A 23,937-nucleotide genomic window follows, 5' to 3' on the forward strand; every position below is an offset into this window, starting at 1 on the left:
TCAAAAAGTCTTTTCAAACTTATAATTTTATCCTCTTTTATAGCATTCTCTGGCAGATCATTCCAGATACTCTCAGTTAAAAAGTTGCCCCTGAGATGCCTTTTAAATCTCTCCCCTTCCACCTTAAGCCTGTGCCCTCTAGTTTAAGAATCCTCTATCCTGGGAAAAAGACTGTGAGAGTTTACTATGTTGTACACCTCAATAAGGTCACCCATCAGCCACATATGCCGCAAAGAGAAAGGGTCCCAGCATATCCAACCATCCCACTATTACTCAAGCCTACAAGACCAGGTAACAATCTGGAGGTAGACACAAAATGTTGGAGTAACTCAGCGGGCCAGGCAGCATCTCTGGAGAAAATGAATGGGTGACGTTTCGGATCGAGATCTTTCTTCTGGGCAATCTGGAGAATCTCTTCTGCGCCCTTTCCAACTGAATGACTTCTTCCTGTAGCTGGGCAACCAGAACGGACCAACAACTTACTCACCACTGTCGACAATGTCACCAGCCTGTAGTTCCCTAATTTCTCACTGCTCCCCATCTTAAATAACAGTTCAACATTAGCAACCCTCCAGTCTCCCAGATCTTCACCTGGAATTAATGCAGACTTTGCTGGACAGTGATGGGTGCACAGGGAGTATAGTGAGGGGCTGAGAACATATCCTTATGGAGCACCATGTTAGGCTGATATTAGAATCGTGCAGTGAACAAAGCAAGGTGACCAATCCAGACTATTATTTTATCTTCTGGACTCGACAACATCACAGTATAGGAACATCCTTATAGACTGAATAGCTGAATAATGTAAGCATATTTACAACCAACCCAAAATACAACCAGTCCAAGATATCCTGAAATGGGAGGGAGAGGAGCCTGAGGTCGTGGTACATGTAGATACCAACGACATAGGTAGAAAAAGAGAAGAGTTCCTGAAAGGAGAATTTAGGGAGTTAGGAAGAGAGTTAAGGAGAAGGACTGCAAAGGTAACAATCTCAGGATTACTGCCTGTGCCACGCGACAGTGAGAGTAGGAATGGAGCGAGGTGGAGGATAAATGCGTGGCTGAGGGACTGGTGCAGTGGGTATGGATTCAAGTTTCTGGATCATTGGGACCTCTTTTGGGGAAGGTGCGACCTGTACAGAAAGGACGGGTTGCACTTGAACTCGAGGGGGACCAATATCCTGGCGGGGAGATTTGCAAAGGCTACTGGGGAGACTTTAAACTAGAACGGTTGGGGGGAGGGACTCAAATAGGGAAAGCTAGCAGTCAGTGTGTGAGGCAGGAGGCAGAGAATGGTAGCACTCTGACCCAAAATGTAGGGGAGAAAGAAGAAAAAGACAATAAACAGAGAATAAGAGGGGGTGGGTTTCTTAAATGTGTATATTTTAATGCTAGGAGCATTGTAAGAAAGGTGGATGAACTTAGAGCCTGGATTGACACCTGGAAGTATGATGTTGTGGTGATCAGTGAAACATGGTTGCAGGAAGGCTGTGATTGGAAATTAAATATTCCAGGATTTCGTTGCTTCAGGTGTGATAGAATTGGAAGGGCAACAGGTGGAGGTGTTGCATTGCTTATCAGGGAAGATATTACAGCAGTGCTTTGGCAGGATAGATTAGAGGGCTCGTCTAGGGAGGCTGTTTGGGTGGAACTGAGAAATGGGAAAGGGGTAGCAACATTTATAGGGGTGTATTATAGACCGCTAAATGGGGAGCAAGGTTATGGGGAGCAAGAATTGGAAGAGCAAATATGTAAGGAGATCGCAGATATTAGTAGTAAGCACAAGGTAGTGATTGTGGGAGATTTCAATTTTCCACACATAGACTGGGAAACACATTCTGTAAATGGGCTGGATGGTTTGGAGTGTGTAAAATGTGTGCAGGATGGTTTTTTGCAGCAATACATAGAGGTACCTACCAGAGAAGGGGCGGTGCTGGACCTCCTGTTAGGAAATGAGACAGGTCAGGTGGCAGAGGTATGCGTTGGGGAACAGTTCGGGTCCAGTGATCACAATACCATTAGTTTCAATATAATTATGGAGAGGGTCAGAACTGGACCTAGTGTTGAGATTTTTGATTGGAGAAAGGCTAACTTTGAGGAGATGCGAAAGGATTTAAAAGGAGTGAATTGGGACATTTTGTTTTATGGGAAAGATGTGGAAGAGAAATGGAGAACATTTAAAGGTGAAATTTTAAGATGACAGAATCTTTATGTCCCTGTTCGGTTGAAAGGAAATAGTAAAAATTGGAAAGAGCCATGGTTTTCAAGGGAAATTGGACACTTGGTTCGGAAAAAGAGAGAGATCTACAATAATTATAGGCAGCATGGAGTAAATGAGATGCTTGAGGAGTATAAAGAATGTAAAAAGAATCTTAAGAAAGAAATTAGAAAAGCTAAAAGAAGATATGAGGTTGCTTTGGCAAGTAAGGTGAAAGTAAATCCAAAGGGTTTCTACAGCTATATTAATAGCAAAAGGATAACGAGGGATAAAATTGGTCCATTAGAGAGTCAGAGTGCACAGCTATCTGCAGAGCCAAAAGAGATGGGGAGATATGGAACATTTTCTTTTCTTCGGTATTCACCAAGGAGAAGGATATTGAATTATGTGAGATAAGGGAAACAAGTAGAGTAGCTATGGAAACTATGAGATTCAAAGAAGAGGAAGTACTGACACTTTTGAAAAATATAAAAGTGGATAAGTGTCCAGGTCCGGACAGGATATTCCCTAGGACATTGAGGAAAGTTAATGTAGAAATAGCAGGGGCTATGACAGAAATATTTCAAATGTCATTAGAAGCGGGAATAGTGCCGGAGGATTGGCATACTGCGCATGTTGTTCCATTGTTTAAAAAGGGGTCTAAGAGTAAACCTGGCAATTATAGACCTGTTAGTTTGACGTCAGTGGTGGGCAAATTAATGGAAAGGATATTTAGAGATAATATATATAAGCATCTGGATAAACAGGGTCTGATTAGGAACAGTCAACATGGATTTGTGCCTGGAAGGTCATGTTTGACTAATCTTCTTGAATTTTTTGAAGAGGTTACTCGGGAAATTGATGAGGGTAAAGAAGTGGATGTTGTATATATGGACTTCAGTAAGGCCTTTGACAAGGTTCCTCATGGAAGGTTGGTTAAGAAGGTTCAATTGTTGGGTATTAATGGTGGAGTAGCAAGATGGATTCAACAGTGGCTGAATGGGAGATGCCAGAAAGTAATGGTGGATGTTTGTTTGTCAGGTTGGAGGCCAGTGACTAGTGGGGTGCCACAGGGATCTGTGTTGGGTCCACTGTTGTTTGTCATGTACATCAATGATCTGGATGATGGTGTGGTAAATTGGATTAGTAAGTATGCAGATGATATTAAGATAGGTAGGGTTGTGGATAATGAAGTAGATTTTCAAAGTCTACAGAGAGATTTATGCCAGTTGGAAGAGTGGGCTGAAAGATGGCAGATGGAGTTTAATGCTGATAAGTGTGAGGTGCTACATCTTGGCAGGACAAATTAAAATAGGACGTTCATGGTAAATGGTAGGGAATTGAGGAATGCAGTTGAACAGAGGGATCCAGGAATAACTGTGCACAGTTCCCTGAAGGTGGAATCTCATGTAGATAGGGTGGTAAAGAAAGCTTTTGGTGTGCTGGCCTTTATAAATCAGAGCATTGAGTATAGAAGTTGGGATGTAATGTTAAAACTGTACAAGGCATTGGTGAGGCCAATTCTGGAGTATGGTGTACAATTTTGGTCGCCTAATTATAGGAAGGATGTCAACAAAATAGAGAGAGTACAGAAGAGATTTACTAGAATGTTGCCTGGGTTTCAGCAACTAAGTTACAGAGATAGGTTGAACAAGTTAGGTCTTTATTCTTTGGAGCGCAGAAGGTTAAGGGGGGACTTGATAGAGGTCTTTAAAATGATGAGAGGGATAGACAGAGTTGACGTGGATAAGCTTTTCCCACTGAGAGTAGGGAAGATTCAAACAAGAGGACATGACTTGAGAATTAAGGGACAGAGGTTTAGGGGTAACATGAGGGGGAACTTCTTTACTCAGGGAGTGGTAGCTGTGTGGAATGAGCTTCCAGTGAAGGTGGTGGAGGGAGGTTCGATTTTATCATTTAAAAATAAATTGGATAGTTATATGGACGGGAAAGGAATGGAGGGTTATGGTCTGAGTGCAGGTATATGGGACTAGGGGAGAATACGTGTTCGGCATGAACTAGAAGGGCCGAGATGGCCTGTTTCCGTGCTGTAATTGTTATATGGTTAAAAAAAATCCCAGAGGTCTACATTTCCCACAGGGTGTGGGGAATTCCACCACAGGTTTAAGAATGCACTTGCCCATGTTGACAAATACACTCTGTGTAGGAAGGAACTGTAGATGCTGGTTTACATCAAAGATAGACACAACATGCTGGCGTAACTCAGTGGGACAGGCAGCATCTCTGGAGTGAAGGAAAGGGTAACATTTTGGGTCAGGAGTAACGTCTGAAGAAGGGTCTCAACCCGAAACGTCACCCATTCTTTCTCTCCAGAGATGCTGCCTGTCCCGCTGAGTTTCTTCAGCATTTTGTGTCTATGTTTGACAAGTACTCTATCGGACCTACATAGATGTACAGTAGAGATCATACTGACTGGTTGCATTATGGCCAGATTCGGCAACTTGAATGCCCAGGAACAAAGATGATTAAAGAGAGTAGTAGATACTGCCCGGTCCATCACAGGTACTGATGTCCCCACCATCAAAGGGATCTACAGCCTCAGAAGGGCAGTCAATATCATCAAAGATCCACAAAACCACAGCCACACTCTCATCTCACTACTCCCATTGGGGATGTGGTACAGGGGCCTGAGAACCGTGACATCCAGATACAGAACACCTTCTTCCCAGCACCCATCCTGCTCTTGAACATTGCACAACACTAACCACACCATCTGTGATTATGTACGGACTGTTTCCTTGGGTGCACGACAGTCTTTGGTTTTGCACGAGATGGTTACCTGGTATTACGGTTATCAATTTATGGTAACACTGGTTATCTGCGTGTTATTGCGTCTACAGGCCTGTCAGGCTGCAGCAGATAAGATCGGTTCACCCCCGGTTCACATGACAATTAAACACTCTTGACTTGTCAGGGGTATCGGACATGGGCAACAAATGAGTGCCTTGACAGCAAAGTCCATAACTCAAGACACAATGGGTGCTCGCTAGAATTTAGGAGATTGAGGGGGGGCCTTATAGAAACTTACAAAATTCTTAAGGGGTTGGACAGACTAGATGCAGGAAGATTGTTCCCGATGTTGGGGAAGTCCAGGACAAGGGATCACAGTTTAAGGATAAAGGGGAAATCCTTTAGGACCGAGATGAGAAAACCTTTTTTCACACAGAGAGTGGTGAATCTCTGGAACTTTCTGCTACAGAAGGTAGTTGAGGCCAGTTCATTGGCTATATTTAAGAGGGAGTTAGATGTGGCCCTTGTGGCTAAAGGGATCAGGGAGTATGGAGAGAAGGCAGGTACGGGATACTGAGTTAGATGATCAGCCATGATCATATTGAATGGCGGTGCAGGCTCGAAGGGCCGAATGGCCTACTCCTGCACCTATTTTCTATGTTTCTGTTTCTAAGAGCATTCAGCAGGTTGTGTCCACAGGTATGATGCCTGCAACATGTGATAGAGGGCGTATAGGGTGAGAGTGTGACTGGAAGCTCAATGCATACAACTGCCCTTTGACTACACAAAATACGGTAAACCTCACCTTCAAATCGATTGCATACAATTTACATATCTCAGGATGCAAAGCTACATTATTCACACTCGAAAAGGAAAATCTCAATGATTTATTCATTTCAAATTGGAAAAAAAAATTGTAAGTTAGATGAGAAGAAATGACTTCACAGGCTGAACGTTTCTTGTGGCATTAACGCAAGGCTCTTATTTTTGCATTGCCCTGAGGCTCACTGTATGCCAGTCCTTTTAATTAACAAGGTGAAGCATGCAGCAGATCCCTAATTAGCGAACATGACAACTAAATGGAAACATGAAGGCAGACGTGGCACAACTATCCAACAGCGAAGGAGGGAGAAAAGAGAGAAAAAGAGAAAATTAAAGAAAGATAAAGAATGGAAAGAGAGAGAAAGTGGGACAAACCTAAACTCTGCTTTGGGTGATAAAGGAGGGACTGGGATAAACATGAGTGGAGCATAGGGAGCACAGGGCAAAGGGATAGGGGAGAGGGATTGGGAAGAGATCACTACAAATTAAAGGTAAAAGTGATATAGGAAAAGGGAAGAGAGGGAATGTGGAGTTGGAGCTGGGAAGTGAGGGGAAATGAGCTGGGAAGGGACAAGGGAGTACACCATCCATGGAAGCTAAGGGTAGGTCTGGGAAGGAAGGAGAGGGAATGGGAGATGTGGGGACGGAGAGGAGGGGATACATTCGGGCTGAAGGGAGGGGAGACATGGGGGATGAGGGAAGGGGGAGACATTGGGAACAAGCGGAACAAGGGAGGGAATACATGCAGGATGAGGAGAGGGGAGACGGGAGATTAGAGGGGAGATGGGGGATGAGGGAAGAGGAAACATTGGGGACATGGGGGGGGGGGGGGCAATTGCTTCGGAACAGAGCAATTTGCACAGAGCCTAACCCAGAGCACGGTGGACAGAGGGTGGTAGAAATATCACGGGTGAGGGCTGGGAGTGTAGGGGCTGTCAGGAAGTGTGAGGATTTGACAGGAGGGGGTGAGAGATGGGGGGTGGTGTTAAGGGCAGCGAAAGGGAGGTTGCAATCATGAGCTGTAGGTCCAACTACAGGGAACTAGATACATCCACATCTCCCCTCCCAACAGGAACAGGAAACACAGGGAAACTCCAGACGCTGCAGGTCGTCTCACACACTATCGAGTTGGAAACGTGTAACCAGTCCTTCATTGTCACTGGGTCTAAATCCTGAATCTCCCTACCCAACTGCACCATGGTGGGGGCGGGGCATCATCATAGAACTTAGAACGGTACAGCACAGGTACAGGCCCTTCAGCCCAAATTGTTAGTGCTGAACATGATGTCAAATTAAAATAATCTCCTCTGCCTGCACATAATCCAGATCTCTCTGTGCCCAGCATATTTATGTGCCTATCCAAAAGCCTCTTAAACTTCACTATCATCTCTGCCTCCACCACCATCCCTGGCAGTGCATTCCAAAACCCATCACTTTCTGTGCAGAAAACCTGCCCCTCTCACCTTAATGAGATACCCTCAAATACCAGAGTATATAGTCGCCCTGGGTACAGGTTCTGACTGTCTACTCTATCTAGGCCTCTCAAAATTTGATATATAAATCCATCAGGCCTTCCCACAGCCACCAACATTCCACAGGAAACAATCCAAGTTTGTCCAACCCCTCCTTATAGCTAATACCCTCAAATCCAGGCAGCAAGAAGGCTCACACAAAATGCTGGAGTAACTCAGTGGGTCAGGCAGCGTCTCTGGAGTGAAGGAATGGGTGATGTTTCGGGTCGAGATCCTTCTTCAGATTGATCAGTCTGAATCAGTCTGAAAAGGGACCCAACCCAAAACATTATGTGTCCATTCCCTTCACAGATGTTGCCCAACCCGCTGAGTTCCTCCAGCACTTTGCGCTTTGCTTAATATTCCAACATCTGCATTCCATGTGTCGCCAATAATAAACTAAACTAGGTAGTTCATGTCAATCCCCTTACCATGCAACAGCAGCAACTTTGTCAGGGAGATACTGGGGTGAACCCCATCATCAGTCGCACACAGAAATAAATTCCACTGAAGAAGGGTCTCGACCAGAAACATCACCCGTTCCTTCTCTCCAGAGATGCCGCCTGTCCCGCTGAGTTACTCCAGCTTTTTGTGTCTATCCCAAGGAATTCTACAAACCAGGAGATCCCTTCCCACCTAGGCTATCAATTACTTCTCCAAGCTGAGAAATACAACCAGGGGACTGTTTATCAGTAGACACCACAGAACTGGGCGGCACAGCGATAGTTGCTGACTTATGTATAGAGTTTGTTCGTTCTCCCTGTGGCCGTGTGGGTTTTCTGCGGGTGCTCCAGTTTCCTCCCACATTCCAAACTCTTGCGGGGATGGCAAGTTAATTGACCCCTGTAAATTGTCCCTCGTGTGTAGGATAGAACTAGTGGACGGGTGATTGCTGATGAGTGCAGACTTGGTGGGCCGAAGGGCCAGTTTCCATGCTGTATCTCTAAACTAAATCAATGTTCTTGGATGTTAAGTCCTGGGAAATTCAACTGAAGAACTTGATCCTGCTTCCAAAATACAGGTCCGCCACAAAGAGCAGCAAGTTCCAACACTTTGACTGGACAACATTTGATCTCCATCTGTTATCACTAAATAATAAAACAATTCTCGGGGTGCTGGTTGTGCCACCCCCACTGGATGAACGGTGACATTCACAGCGGCCCATTACAGCATTAACTGCGTCCACCCCCCTCTCTGCCCCCCCCCCCCCCCCCCCCCCCCCCCCCCCCCCCCCCCCCATCCCCCAAACCGTGTCCACATGACAATCTAGACCTGGGCTTTTCTATTCAGTTTTAATTCCTCTAGGACTATAAAAAGCACATTCACACAATTTGTGGTGCTGCCAAGAAATGTACTCTCTTGGTGTTGGTCTGTTTTTTGCTCATCACGCGAAGCCCGAGAGTGGAATAGCTTTTCACGAAATTAAGTTGCAAATCAGATACAGCTGAGTGGCCAATAAAGAGAGCAAAATGGCAGGAACAATTTCTTCTCAGCTGTTACCATGCGACTGAATGGTCCTCTCATCAGCTAGAGTGCGGTCCTGAACTCCCATCTACCTCGTTGGAGACCTTTGAACTTTCTTTAATCACTTGGATCGGAAACGTTCAGAGGGATATGGGCCAAATGCAGGCAGGTGGGATTAGTGTAGATGGGGTACCTTGGTCGGCATGGGCAAGCTGGGCTGCAGGGCCTGTTTCCTTACTCTGTGACTTTATCGGACTTCAGTGTTACATCTTTGCACTAAATGTTGTACCCTTTATCTTTGCGCTGACAGCTTGATTGTGCACATGTATAATCTTTTTCTTGACTGGATAGCATGCTAAAAGCTTTTCACTGTACCTCGGTACACATAAGAAATTGAATTAAAAGAATGCAGCTACAGTACCATCAATGATCTGAACATTCATGCTTTGTTGGTAGACAGCTGGAATTGTGAAAAGTTGCTGCTGTATTTTTTCTATTTGACAGCAATAATCACACCTCTGAAGGACTTGATTGGCCGTGGACCACTTTAGGATATCCTGAAAACAGATGCAATTCATCTCATGAATGCAGGTTTCTCATTTTGATCAATAGCCGGCAGGTCAGACAGCATCTGTGGAGAGAAAGGACAGGCGAGACCTTTCTTCAGACTGATTTTTATCTTGAAGTTTAGAGAAGGCACGGCTTATTTTGGCTGCTGTTATACTCGTTCTCCCAAAGCATTAAGTTCCTCTAAACATGGAGGGAGATATTACGGCAGCAGCTCAAATCATTAGAACTGAATGTCACGATTTAATTGCAAAACCAGCAAAAAAAGAACATTGAATAGAGATCACCAGCCAATCAAATTTAGGAAACTAACTTAAAAATAGACAAGTCCGTGCTGCGAAACACCAACTCTCACTTCACCTGTCCCAGCTGCTACCATGTTAGACGTGTCAACATGTGATGTTGCATGCAAATATATTCACAGAGAAATCTCTTGAGCAATCACAATACAGATTCACACTTTGTATCTCCAGTCCCTTCTCCATAATGAACCTTCATGCTTTTGTCTTCCTCTCCACCACCACACTGCACACCAGGTGGCAATAGGCAAGGGATAACATTGTCCTCATTGTAAGCTACAAGCTAGAAAATCATGCAGAGTTAGAATAATTGTCAGAATCGAGAGAAGGTGGAACCTAAAAAGGACACAGGCAATCTGAATGATTCCTCTGCCTGGAGCTACTGGGTTTAGATTAGATTTTTTCGAAAGCTTCCCTTTAAAGTAGTTGCCTTGGCAGAAGCAGGAGACCGTTCAGCCCTCGAGCCTGCTACTTTCCCATGAGGTCATGGTGGGTCTGTGACCCAAATTCATATCCTTCTATGCTGTATGTACCTGCAGTACATTCATCAGCAACAATCTGTCACACAGATTTAAAATTTACCGCACATTTAAAATCAGTTCCACAAGCTTAGAATCAGGGTAAACGTCTATCACCCTCTGTGTGAATTGCTTTCCAAATTAACTCAGATGGAGTCAAGACTCAAGAGAATCATTATGACTCAACTCATATCTCCAAAGACAGATCCATTGTTTCACAATTAACTTCTCAACAATGCTGCCTGATCTGCTGAGAATTTTCAAATTTTCAAAAAAAAATTTAAGGTAAAATGATCATCTTCACTTCTTACGTTCCAGCATGTTAGATTTGTTTTCCTGACCCAGGACAGTGAACTCTGAGGCTGCTTCCATGGAGTTATTTTCAAACGTTTCTGAGCCCCAGTCATAGAGATTTTGAATTTTCATTCTATGCTCTTTAACCATTAATATTTCATATTGTTATCATATAATCACAAGAATTGTCAAACTAATCTAAATCCCTCTGGAACGCGACCACTGAACCATCCAAGTGTTTTTCACACAGGCTTTATTTCGAGTTTGTTCTCTTTCATTCAGCAAAATAACGACAGCCAATATTGCACAGTGCCATTAGGAGATTAATAATATTGCATTGTCATTTGATCAATAATATACTTTAGTGGGATTGACGGGACATCCACATACTGTGCTTCGCCGCAGACACCTAATAAGAGGAAAAGGACAATTTTACGTGATTAGTTCCACCTATCACACTCCCCCAATAAAGCACCCACATTTCTGGTGGATATCGATACATGATATTAAAATCATCTGCAATCAAACAGCTAAATGTTGTTCAGTCAATACTAAATGCTCTAAGAATAGATCATCTCAAGATCACAATGATGCACTCGGGCACACTCAAACCTTACAGCTGATGGATGATAAGTCAAACAAGTCTGGTCCTGGCACGGCTGGGGTTGAACCTCAACCAGCAAGGAGCCCGATAGTCCATTTCACTCATACTTGCAGGTTGAATGGCTCCAGGCAAGTCGAACGCTACAGAATACCCAGTTTATAACTGTTTCGCAGCCCCAGTATGCCAGTGACTGATGCAGCCAAGTTTCTAGTCAATGGTTGTCAAAAAAAAACAACAGTGGCAGAGGTTAACGCCAATGAATATCACAGGGAGAGAACCTCTAGCTCTCCGTCCAAATTACATGAATTTTACTCTTTAGTAATGAGCCAAAACCTGGATATTGTTTATAGCTTGTTACATGTCGGCACAGACTACTTCAATACCTATTGAATCTTAAAAACTGTGTAATTAATAAATGTATTCATATCTGACCTCATGATCATAGATGAAGCAGTTGAAGGTGGTTGGGCCTGAGAGACCTGAACCCGCAGAACTGGAGTGGAAGATAGATAGAAAATGCTGGAGTAACTCAGCGGGTCAGGCAACATCTCTGGAGGAAAGGAATAGGTGACTAGGGTTTTGGGTCAAGACCCTTCTTCAGATTAAGGAAACTAGAGGTATGAAAAGGCACGGAACAAATCAGAGCCGGCACCAATGACCTCGAAGAGGTAGAGCCTACAATGGTCCATTGTTGGCTGTGGAAGAGGTGATGACGAAGGGATACAAACAGTGAAACTCGCAGCTGAAGTGGAAGCAGGTTATCGTCATGCTCGAGGTCTGCCACAGAAGTGATATCTCAGTAGCTCAGGATCTTGCCATTCTCTCGCTCAGTGCATTGGTGAAAGTTCACCACATCAATGTCTCCAGCACCCTCATCACCAGGCAGTGATTGATTCGTTCACATCAAACAATGGCTACAAAGTTCTTTAAGTGATGTCTCAATGCAGTTCTTTATACAGTGCATTCAGTAAGTATTCAGACCCCTTTCACCTTTTCCATATTTTGTTACATTACAGCCTTATTCTAATTAAATTAAATAAATTATTTTTTTTATCATCAATCTACACACAATACATTAAAAAAATGCGAAAATAGGTATTTAGAAATTTTTGCGAAATAGTTAAAAATAGTTAAAAAGAAATAACTGAAATATCACATTTACATAAGTATTCAGACCCTTTGCTATGACACTCAAAATTGAGCTTCGTTGCATCCTGTTTCCATTGATTATCCTTGAGATGTTTCTACAACTTGATTGGAGTCCACCAGTGGTAAATTAAATTGATTGGACATGATTTGGAAAGACACACACCTGTCTATATAAGGTCCCGCAGTTGACAGTGCATGTCAGAGCAAAAACCAAGCCATGAAGATGAAGGAATTGGCCGTAGACCTCCGAGACAGGATTGTGTCGAGACACAGATCTGGGGAAGGGTATAAACAATTTCTGCAGCATTGCAGGTCCCGAAGAGCACAGTGGCCTCCGTCATTCTTAAATGGAAGAACTTTGAAACCACCAGGACTCTTCATCAAGCTGGCTGCCCGGCCAAACTGAGCAATCGTGGGACAAGGGCCTTGGTCAGTGAGGTGACCAAGAACCTGATGGTCACTCTGACAGAGCTCCAGAGTTCCTCTGTGGAGATGGGAGAAACTTCCAGAAGGACAACTATATCTGCAGCAATCCACCAATCAGGCCTTTATGGTAGAGTGGCCAGACGGAAGCCACTTCTCCGTAAAAGGCACATGACAGCTTGCTTGGAGTTGGCCAAAAGGCATCTAAACAAGATTCTCTGGTCTGATGAAACCAAGATTCAACTCTTTGGCCTGAATGCCAAGCGTCACATCTGGAGGAAACCAAGCAACGCTCATCACCTGGCCAATACCATGCCTACGGTGAAGCATGGTGGTGGCAGCATCGTACTGTGGGGATGTTTTTCAGCGGCAGGAACTGGGAGACTTATCAGGATCGAGGGAAAGATGAACGGAGCAAAGTACAGAGTGATCCTTGATGAAAACCAGCTCCAGAGCGTCCAGGACCTCAGATTGGGGACGAGGTTCACCTTCCAACAGGACAACGACCCTAAGCACACAGCCAAGACAATGCAGGAGTGGCTTTATGACAAGTCTGTGAATGTCCTTGAGTGACCCAGCCAGAGCCCGGACTTGAACCCAATCGAACATCTCTAGAGGGACCTGAAAATAGCTGTGCATCGACGCTCCCCATCCAACCTGACAGAGCTTGAGAGGATCTGCAGAGAAGAATGGGAGAAATTACCCAAATACAGGTGTGCCAAGCTTGTTATGTCATACCCAAAAAGACTTGAGGCTGTAATCGCTGCCAAAGGTGCCTCAACAAAGTACTGAGTAAAGGGTCTGAATACTTATGTAAATGTGATATTTCAGTTATTTCTTTTAAATCACTTTGCAAAAATTTCTAAACACCTGTTTTTTCGCTTTTTTATTCTGGGGTATTGTGTATAGATTTATGATTTAAAAAATGGGTTTAATCCATTTTGGAATAAGGCTGTAACATAAAATAATGTGGAAAAAGTGAAGGGGTCTGAATACTTTCTGAATGCACTGTAAGTGCAAGTTTACTGTATAGTATAATTATCTTGTAGCAGCTTGACCTACTTGATGGCTTCTGAATTGCGTTCTGTTCAAGCTCAACTTTGGGAAATAGCACAAAACTTGCCATTCCTGGGCTGCATCTTTGAGTGCCTTTCTTCAGGCAAGTCAGGGAGATCATTTATTCAGTAAACTTCGAGTCCCATGGCTCCATTTGAAAAGCGGGGTTCTAGCATGCCAATGTTGTCCCCTCAACCACCATCAATGGAAAACAAATTAATTGCCCATTAAACTGAGAGAAATCTTGCCGAGTGCAAAAGTAGATGAGATTTCCAACACCTCTAGTTACCTTTCTCTTACAAACTCAACAATATGGGAACTTATAAGGCTCGGATCATAGGCCAAACAGGTCACTACTGCAAGATCATTTTGTCGCACTGATATTTAAATCTAACAATTGTGTGAAGGTGCATTTTTTCCTGATGAAAAGATTAACAACCACAATATTAACAGCTTCTCTCCATGCAGATATGCCTCACTTTTTATTTAAAAGTATTTCAGATTTGTTCCAGGCAGACAGCACCAAAGAAGACCAACCAACCAACTGAGACCAGTTGGGCCTTTGAACGGGCAGTCGTGGTTCATCTCTCTGCCTCACTTATTGATTATAATAGTGGAGAGTTCTCCATCCACTCAAAGCTGTTCAATTTCCTTCCAGCATCCCTGTTTCATGACAAAGTTAATCTGAAGAACATGAGAAGATGTGGGACTAGGAATCAAGGTTCACGAGTGAAGAGAGTTTAATTGCCAGTTGTACATACAACGGACAGGCCTATTAACGCAATAACACACAAATAATTATATAATGACTGCTATACGATAAATTAATGACTATAATACTAGGTTACCATAATAAAACAAAGGCCGAACCAAAAATATTGTTCTCAAAGATCATAGTTACTGAGGTTAGTATGGCGCAGTGCTCGATGGTAGCTGGGAAGCCGCTTTCTTGAAACTAGTGGGCACAGTTTTCAGTATCAAGGTGAAAGATCAACGGGGAGAAATATATCCTTCTACACTTCACTCAGTTCTGCATCTTTAGCAGAGGAAGTTGCTCAAAGAGAAATCCTGAAATCCAGAACACATTCTCAAAATCAGTGGCTGGTATTTTTAATGAAATGTGCCATTCAGTCTAAAATGCTAACACAATGAGCTGCAGATGCTGAAATCTTGAGCAAAATCTAGAGGAATTCAGCGGGTCAGGCAGCATCTGCGGAGGGAATGGGCAGGCAACGTTTTGAGTCAAGACCCTTCTTCAGACTGCTCCCTCCCCCGCAGATGTTGCCTGACTCGCTGAGTCTCTCCAGCACTTTGGTGATGCAAAATGCTGATGACAATTTACTACACACGCGCAGGGTTGACATTCCTAGATGAAGCATCATTCAATGCTAGACAACATTGCCTCCTCCCCTTCAGGACTCAGCATCCCACACACTCGCATCAATGACCACAACACTAATTGCATTCAACCAGTTACACCAGTCCCTCCCCATGCCTCATTAGAATGTCATGAAAAAGGTGGTATTTTGAGGTAAAAATATTTAAAAGAGGGCGAAAATGATTGGGACTGCTGAGTAATATTAATAATGGGACCAGAAGGCAATAGCATAAAACAGAACAGTGGGTATATGGAACAAGCTGTTAGAGGAACTAGTTGAGGCAGGTACAATAACAACATTTAAAATATATTTGGACAGGTACATGGTTTAGAGGAATGTGGGCCCAACACTGGCATCAGGACTAACTTAGATGGGGCATCTTAGTCGGCATGGACGAGTTAGGCCTAAGGGCCTCGTTCGGTGCTGTATGAGAGGAACTTTGGGAATCGAAGGCCTCAAAGCAAACTGCAGTCAAAGTAATCTTAAACTAAAACGAATGCTATAATCAGCAAAAAAAAGGGGGGAAAATGCTGGAGTTGCAGATTAGTGTCATACTGACTATATTGGGCTGAAGATCTGGAAAGCAGGCTGTCGAGTAGACAGGTGGCAAGGATGAAAGAGGCTAGGTTGGATTTTCAAGCAGCTGTAAATCTGTCACATGCTGATCCCGAAAAACTGCATGTCATGAATGTGAGACGAACAGAAAAGGAAACATTATGGTGTGTGCCCGCAGAATGTCCAGCAAGTGAAATAGGGAACATCCCATGAAGCAAGTTCCCTGGCAAGCACACAGAGGGTTGACACGTGACCCAGGGGAAGGAGCTCAGCACAACCTGTCCCCACTCACACTGCTCATAGTTTTGTTTAGTTTATTGGCTATTTGAGAGAAAGTGTGAGAGGGAAAGTGAGAGAGAGAGAGAGAGTGAGAGAGAGAGAGAGAGAGAGAGAGAGAGAGAGAGAGAGAGAGAGAGAGAGAGAGAGAGAGAGAGAGAGAGAGAGAGAGAGAGAGAGAGAGAGAGGGAGAGAGAGAGAGAGAGAGAGAGAGAGAGAGAAAGAGAGAGAGAGAGAGAGAGAGAGAGAGAGAGAGAGAGAGAGAGTGTGAAAGAGAGAGAGAGAGACAGACAGGTACTGGCCATGCCCATCTCTGATCAAAATTTTTATTGTTAACTGTATCAAAATGGGCGAGTTGCAGATTATTCAACATTATTATGCCCCCATAGTGTGCATTTTAATATCGGTTCAAGAACATACACCAATCTAGCAGTTTCAAGATAAATAAAAATGGCTGGAGATTAGACTCATAGAGCACGGAATTTGACCCAAGTGTGGCAACCAAGATGCCCCAGTTATGCTAGTCCAATTTGCCCACATTTGACCCATATCCTTCTAAACTTTCCTATCCATATACCTGTCCAAATGCGTTAAAGAGATCCATGCAGATTTATGATGCTCCCTTGTACAAAACACGGTTGAGAAACAGCTCAATGGTAGCAGGCAAATCCCCCAGATCATACTCAGGGCAGTGCCAAGAGATCTGGCGTATCCCTTGGAGAGCAGACACTGTCTTGGTTCACTTTCATGAGAACGTCTGCAGCCCTGACAGTGCAGCATGCCCTCAGTACTGTGTTCAATGATTACACTAACATTTCTGATGGGGGGATTTGATTCCACGTTTTAGGCACGGATACTAACAAGAACATAGTGACTCATGCATGATATTATTCAAAGTTCTTAAAGTACATAGATTTACAGAACATTTACAAACAACCTATGACAAGAAAACTGATGGCTCGTAACGATGAAAACAACATTAACGTACACCTTAACATTTGATGAAGGAATGCGCAGAATGGTTAAAGTTTACATGCACACCTTGTGCAAAAATGTCTCAAATCACATGTTGATCATTTTTCGGTGTATTGGAAACACAACTAGCCATGTGCAGACTTTCACTGAGTCATTTGTATTCAGCATGTGACATGATGTATTGGACAATATTATTCTCCAATTAGTACTGATGTTATTTAATCTTGTGAAGCAAACCTTCTTTCTCCAAAGAGTCAGATGAAGAAATAAGTTTGTTTTTTTAAAGTTGCTGCTGGGCCATTGCAGAGAGATTATTCTTTTAAGATGTGACAAATCGCTGACGCTCAGATCAACTATGATTTAAATAAATCATCAATGTACACAATATGGCTGAACTACAGGGGGTTTCATTCCAGCAGGACATTCTCCATTATGATCTATAGACTACATTTTAAAACGTCTTATTGCACTGAAGGCAATATCATTCTGTCACATTGGGCATTAATAGTTCCTTCACTTCAGTATAAAAAGAAAGGAAATTTTTCTTCCTTTATTTCAGGAGAGGTGAGGATGACGTTCCAATTTCCAAGTTTGACACATGGTGTTCACATGGGGTCGACAGGCAAGTGCTTTCCTTGCATTTAATTTTCATTTTGGGAGTCAGTTACTCCCAGTTCTTTTCATTTCAGCTCAGGAACACAATGCTTCCTGCGGAGGTGGAATGGGCCAGGCTGTGTGAATGATCGCTGTCTGGGTCTTTCCCAATGAGGATCAGTGGCTGTTGAGTGGACTGAGTGCCATCTATCACACATATGATTGGAGCTCATCAAACAATCACTGGGTGCAGTAGGACAGGGGTTCAAAGCTCTGCTGGGATTTCGAATGAGGGGGCCAAGTGACCAATGATAACGATCGGATTCTTGGAAACATGTTGCAAAGCTGCACCACAATGCGACCAGTCATTTGAGAAAGGGCCTGTCACTGCGATCGACCACAGGTCCCACCCTGCAGCTAACGACATCAAATCCTTTGCCACTTCTATTAAATAATTTTTCATCCGAGTCCATTGGCAATTCTCCACTCCTCGATTGATAATGAACGTGAACTTACTCCTTAAAAAAAAAAATCCAATATTTTAAAAAGGCACACTCCACTCAGAGGCATGGCAAGCTTCCATAGAGCCATAGATCTGTACAGGATGCAAGCAGGCCCTTTGGCCCAACCTGACCATGCCGACCAAGTTGGCATACTAAGCTAATTTAGTTTAGTTTACTTTAGATTAGTTTAGAGATACAGTGTGGAAACAGGTCCTTCGGCCCACCGAGTTCGCGCCGACCAGCGATCCCCACATATTAACTCTATTCTACACGCACTAGGGACAAGTTTTACAAGCGAATTAACCGCCAAACCCTTTGGAGTGTGGGAGGAAACCGAAGATCTTGGAGAAAGCTCACGCAGTCACGGGGTGAACGTACAAACTCCATACAGACATCACCCGTGGTCGGGATCGAACCTGGGTTTCCTGTGTTGCAAGCGCTGTAAGGCAGCAACTCTACCGCTGCGCCAGCGTGCCGCCCTTCTTATTTTGAAAATAGACATAAAGTGCTGGAGTAACTCAGGCAACATCTCTGGAGAAAAAGGATGGGTGATGTTTTTGGTCGGCGCCCTTATTTAGTCAATTCCAATCACAGAATGAATCCTTGTAGCCCTTCGTTATCACCTCTTCCCCAGCCGACAATGGGCCATTGTGGGCTCCACACTTCCTTGGTGGTCTTTTACCTACCCTGCTTTGTTCTGGCCTTTTCTTACCTCCAGTTCCCCCCCCCCCCCCCCCCCCCCCCCCCCCCCCCATTTCAGTTTGAAGACTGGTCCCAACCCAAAAGGTCACCCATCCTTTTTCTCTAGAGATGCTGCCTGACCCGCTGAGTTACTCCAGCACTTTGAGTCTATCAAAATATTTAAAATCAATGAATACCAAAATACATATTTCATAACTGTGAAACTGGCTGCTGCATTTCTAATATTACAACAGTTGCTACTCTTAAATTGTAATCTGCAATTTGAGCAAGGCCTATGCAATGAGAAAGAGTTAATATTTCTGCTTTTATTTTATATTTTCAAGATTTGCCATTTTTCTGTTGCGGTTTTCACACTTGGGCTCAGAAGCGAGAACTCCCTCCTCAACTACACCTTTCAAATAAAGACTGCAGTGGTTCAAGGCAGAAGCTCACCACCCCCTTTCTCAAGGGCAATTGGGGGTGAGTGATAAATGCTTTAATAAAGAAATAATCCAAGAAAAAAAACCAATTGCACTATTAATTCTGGTTGTGAATCTATTAAGGTGCAGAGGATCAGGAGGAGCATGGATAAGCTCACATTCTTTTTTCCCAAGCTTCCCCAGATTCTAAAGCATAGGCTTAAGGTGAGGAGGAAGAGATTTAAGAGAGGATACCACAAGCAACTTTTTCCACAGGGGGTCATCGGTATCAGGAGTGAGCTGCCAGAGGAAACGAGAGAAACGGATACAATCACAACTTTAAAAAGACATCTGGACAAATATATGGATAGGAAGTGTTTAGAGGGATGTGAGCCAAATGCAGGTAAATGAGACTAGCCTGATATGCCACATGCCGGCATGGGCAAGATGGGACAAATGGCCTGTCCATGCTTTACAGTTTTGTGATTCAAAGCTGAATTCAAAAACCCAAAGTGAGCAAGCCTTGCCTGGTGGAGTTGACTCTGTCCTGGTTGCAGTTCCACAGATACAACCCCATTTTGATTCTTCAAATATCCTCTACTATGTTCATTAGCAAGTACTTCATGTGCATCTAAGGCCAGGAAAAGTCTGTTCAGCTTTTAAAATCTTTACCATCCAACTAGGAAATGCCAAGCCAGATCTGCAAGTGTGCAGCCATCGAGAATGGGAACCCTTGTAAATCCACGCTTACCTTTGTTAGTGCCTTGAGCTCTGAGCAGATCATTGATCAGCAAATATGACAAACTAAGAATCATCCTGGCCATAAGCGTCCATGCCAACCTGTTTGCCTATTCACACTAATCCCATGTTGACCACATCCTTCTATCTTAGGGAGAAAGTAAATGTATTGGAAGCAATTCAAAGAAACTGGAGTAATACTTTTAGTGCATACATTGTCTTCGGAGAAAAGGACAGGCTGGGATTGCGTCGCTGGACATCAGGAAAATGGGAGGGAACATGATTGAAGCAAAATGATCCTGAGGGTTTGACAGGTGGATGTCCCCTCTTGTAAAAACGTCTAATTTGTTTCTGCTCTGAGGTCAGGATCACTCCAGATGAAGGCTCGCTCATTCTGAGATTAAAATTGACTCTGGCATGTTGTTGGAGTTTATTTGTGAATTATCTTAAAGCCTAAAGTACTACAATAAGGTATAAATGTGACGATGCTGTTTACACCTGCTTCTCTCCAACAAGCAGAGATGGAATTAACATTTGCTGCATTCAAAAATACAAATGGTGCCATTGTTATTTGAAAAAAGAATGGGAGAATACTGAGAACTATATTCTGCACTCTGTATTTCCCCTTTTTCTCTACCTATTAATTGAGTTTGACTTGATTGTATTTATATATACCATCTGATTGGATAGCATGCCCAACAAAGCTTTCTGCTGCACATGACAATAATAAACCTGAACTTAAAGAACTGCACACAGTACTCCAAGTGTGATCCAGTCACATCTACAGCTGCATCATGATGCCCCAACTCTTATACTCAATACTCTTATACACATTATACCCAATGAAGGCAAACCTGCCAAGTGCCTCTGTCGCCACTGCTCGGACCAACTGGAGCAAGTATGAAGCTGGGTTCCAGGCCGTCCTCCAGCACTGGCACAGCGGCCGCTGCCAGCACGGCACACTGCTCTGCCACATCTCACTGCCTTCAACTCGTTCACTCCTTCATCACTGAAATGTCTTTACCATCAGTTTGTTGAAAGGCTTGAGAATCACTTGAAACCCTTCGCAATTTCAATAGCGGCACGCAAATCTCTTCAGCCACAACCATCTGAGATGAATTCATTTTTAAAAGCTGAGGCAGAGTATATAAAAATTGGAAGACATTTAACGCAAGTGATGGCTGAATCTGAATTAACCGTTTTGTCCATGTCCAAAGATTTTCAGAGATAATTAGTTAAGAATAGGAGCTGACACATCTCCAGCATGGAGCCTGCAACCTACAGACAGAAGCCTGCTACAACCCAATGATATCAACACTGAACTCTCCAATTTCAAGTAACACTCCCAGTATTCCACCCCCTCCTTCCCTGCCCACCCCGACGCATGTACATTTATCCCACCATCCAAGTCACCCTGCTCCTTTCCCCTCCTTCATGCACTCATCTTTCATCCCTGGCTCCCGTATTTCCCTCTCCCCTCCCCCTTATCCCCGGCTACCTATATTCCTCCCTCCAGTTTTACATTTCACCCCACCTCTTGTTTCACTATCTGACACCCTTTCACTCTTTTGCAACAGATAGAGGTAGAGATAGAGAGAGTCAGACAGAAAGACAAAAATAAATGGATAGTAGCTGATTTAAAAACAATTGTCTAAACTGGCAGTAACAAAAATGTAGGAACACATGCTGCAGCATAATAAACAAGTTAAAGTTCTAAGCTCTGCGGGTAATTATTACTTTAATATATTTGTGGAACATAAATATTTTAATATGACTTAAATTACCTCCTAGATTCATGCAAACACTGGGCAGGGGTATGTGTATATGTTGAACACTCGTATGGATCAGTATAAAACACATAGTCCACCTTGTTCTCTTCAGCCACTGATTCAATATGACATTACCACCGGTTTGGGGACACTGAGCGTACTTTTCATGGGCAAGCTCAGAGGACACCAGTATCACACATCGAGGAGTTTCTTTGTCATTTTCTCTGTCAAACTGCAGTTCAATGGCACCAGGTATTCCCATCCAACCAACCTTGGTGGCTCTCTGAAGTTTAGGGAACCCACAGCATGCAAACTCACTGCTTTTCATGTAATTCACAGCTGTGTACAAGTTCAGCTGGTGAAAGAACCAAAGGAACATGACTGGAAGATAACCACTTTGTAGCTGGAGACACAGTTTGATTAGTTCTCCCACCGTGATCAGAGTTACATCTGAAAACTCGCTCCTCTTCAGCTCTGCAAATCAAAAAAAGTAGATGCTGGAAGCAGTTAGCGAGTGAGAGAACGGAGAAACCACAACACAAAGTGGTGGAGGGGAGTCAGCGGGTCAGGCAGCATCTGTGGAGGGCACAGGCAGACGACCGACCGCTCGTGGAGCACCTGTGTTCAGCCCACAGGAGCTGACCCTGAGATTCCTGTTGCCCGTCACCTCAATTCCCCATCCAATCCCCACTCTGACCTAGTGGTCTGTGGCCTCCTGCACTGTCACAGTCAGGCCCATGCAAGCTTGTGGAACAACACCTGAAGGGGGCGGTACAGTAGCACACACCTTGAGGGGCGGCACAGTGGTACAGGGGTGGAGTTGCTGCCTCACAGCGCCAGAGACCCGGGTTCGATCCTGATTGCGGGTGCTGTCTGTACGGAGTTTGTACATTCTCTCCGTGACTGCGTGTGTTTTCTCTGGGTGCCCTAGTTTACACCTACACTCTAGAGATGCACAGGTTTGTACGTTAATTGGCTTCTGTAAATTGTAAATTGTCCCTAATGTGTAGAATAGTGCTAGTCTACAGGGTGGTCACTGGTCAGCAAAGACTCGGTTGGGCCAAAGGGCCTGTTTCCATGTTATATCTCTAAAGTAAAAGTAAATTAAAGTAACACCTCATCTTCTGTCTGGGCTCATTGTAACCTGCAGGGTTCAATACTGGTCTCACAGTATTAACAGTCATCCATCTGCTATATTGCCTCAACTTGCTTTTTCTCTCGCTGGGAGTAGAGGCCATGCCCAGCCTGACCTGCCCAGGATATCACCGGCTCTGCATTTCACAACCCCCACTTTCTCATGTCGAGGTTATTCCATCCATGTTCTCATTCGTAAATTGCTCCTATTCACTGCTGGACATGCCGGTCTGACCCTGTCAAAGACACCTCCCTGCCGCTTTACTATCTTCTTTTACCTACTTTTCTGTTCTGACAAAGGTCTCCTCCCTGGACCATCAACTCTGTGTTTCTTGCCACAGTTGCAACCTGACCTGCTGATTAATTCCACCATTTTCTTTTTTTTTTCTTGCTAAATCTGTTTATTCTTCAGCTGAAAGAGCCAGTCTTTCAACTTATTGAACAGTAACTCCAGCAGGCTATGGACTAGCTGGCCTTTGTTGCCCACAAGTCTCCTTTATACTTCACCCCAACCGATCAGCACAGTCTTCTGTTCCTCTCACCCAAGTGGACTGATTTAGCCTCATCCTAAGTAATTTTCCTCAGCTCCTGTGCGTGCTCCAAGGAATAATGTCCTGGCCTGCTCAAACTCTCCTTATAGCCTAAGAGTTCTGGCAACATCCTCGTAAATCTTTGCTTAATTTCCAGCTTAATGGCATTTTTCCTATAGCGGGAAGACCAACACTGAACCTAATACTCCAAGTGTGGCTTCACTAACGTCTTGTACGGTGTGTTTCTATGAACTGAACATACAAATCTCTTCATCACATTCCAAACAAATAGTAAAGATAACCCATCTACTGCAGCATTCACATAATTCATTTTGTGTGTGGGGATTGAGTTACACCCCGTTTCTCTTCCAAAAATAGAAGTTTGTGGAACCCGATTTCATTACATCTATAAAACTGCTGCCATCTGACATCAAGCCGCCCATCTGTACCTTTGCTGCTTTTAATAGAATTTCTCTCTCCTGATTGTCCTTCCTTTGTTTCTCGAGCTGCTCCAGATGTTCCAAGAATTTCAATTGTGTCCTTACATCTGTTGCTTGTTCATACCGTTCAGGGTCCTGCGGATCATTTGGAAAGGAGAAAAATACATCAGAAAATGTCTCATGCGTTGCCAACAGCAGCCCATCCCCCAGGTCCTCTCCCCACCAGCCCCGAGTAATGTTCCCTTGATTACAACCAGCAATTATCAGTCTGCAAACGCGATAATTCTAT

This window comes from Leucoraja erinacea, chromosome 17 (assembly GCF_028641065.1).
Source record: "Leucoraja erinacea ecotype New England chromosome 17, Leri_hhj_1, whole genome shotgun sequence".
NCBI lineage: Eukaryota > Metazoa > Chordata > Chondrichthyes > Rajiformes > Rajidae > Leucoraja > Leucoraja erinaceus.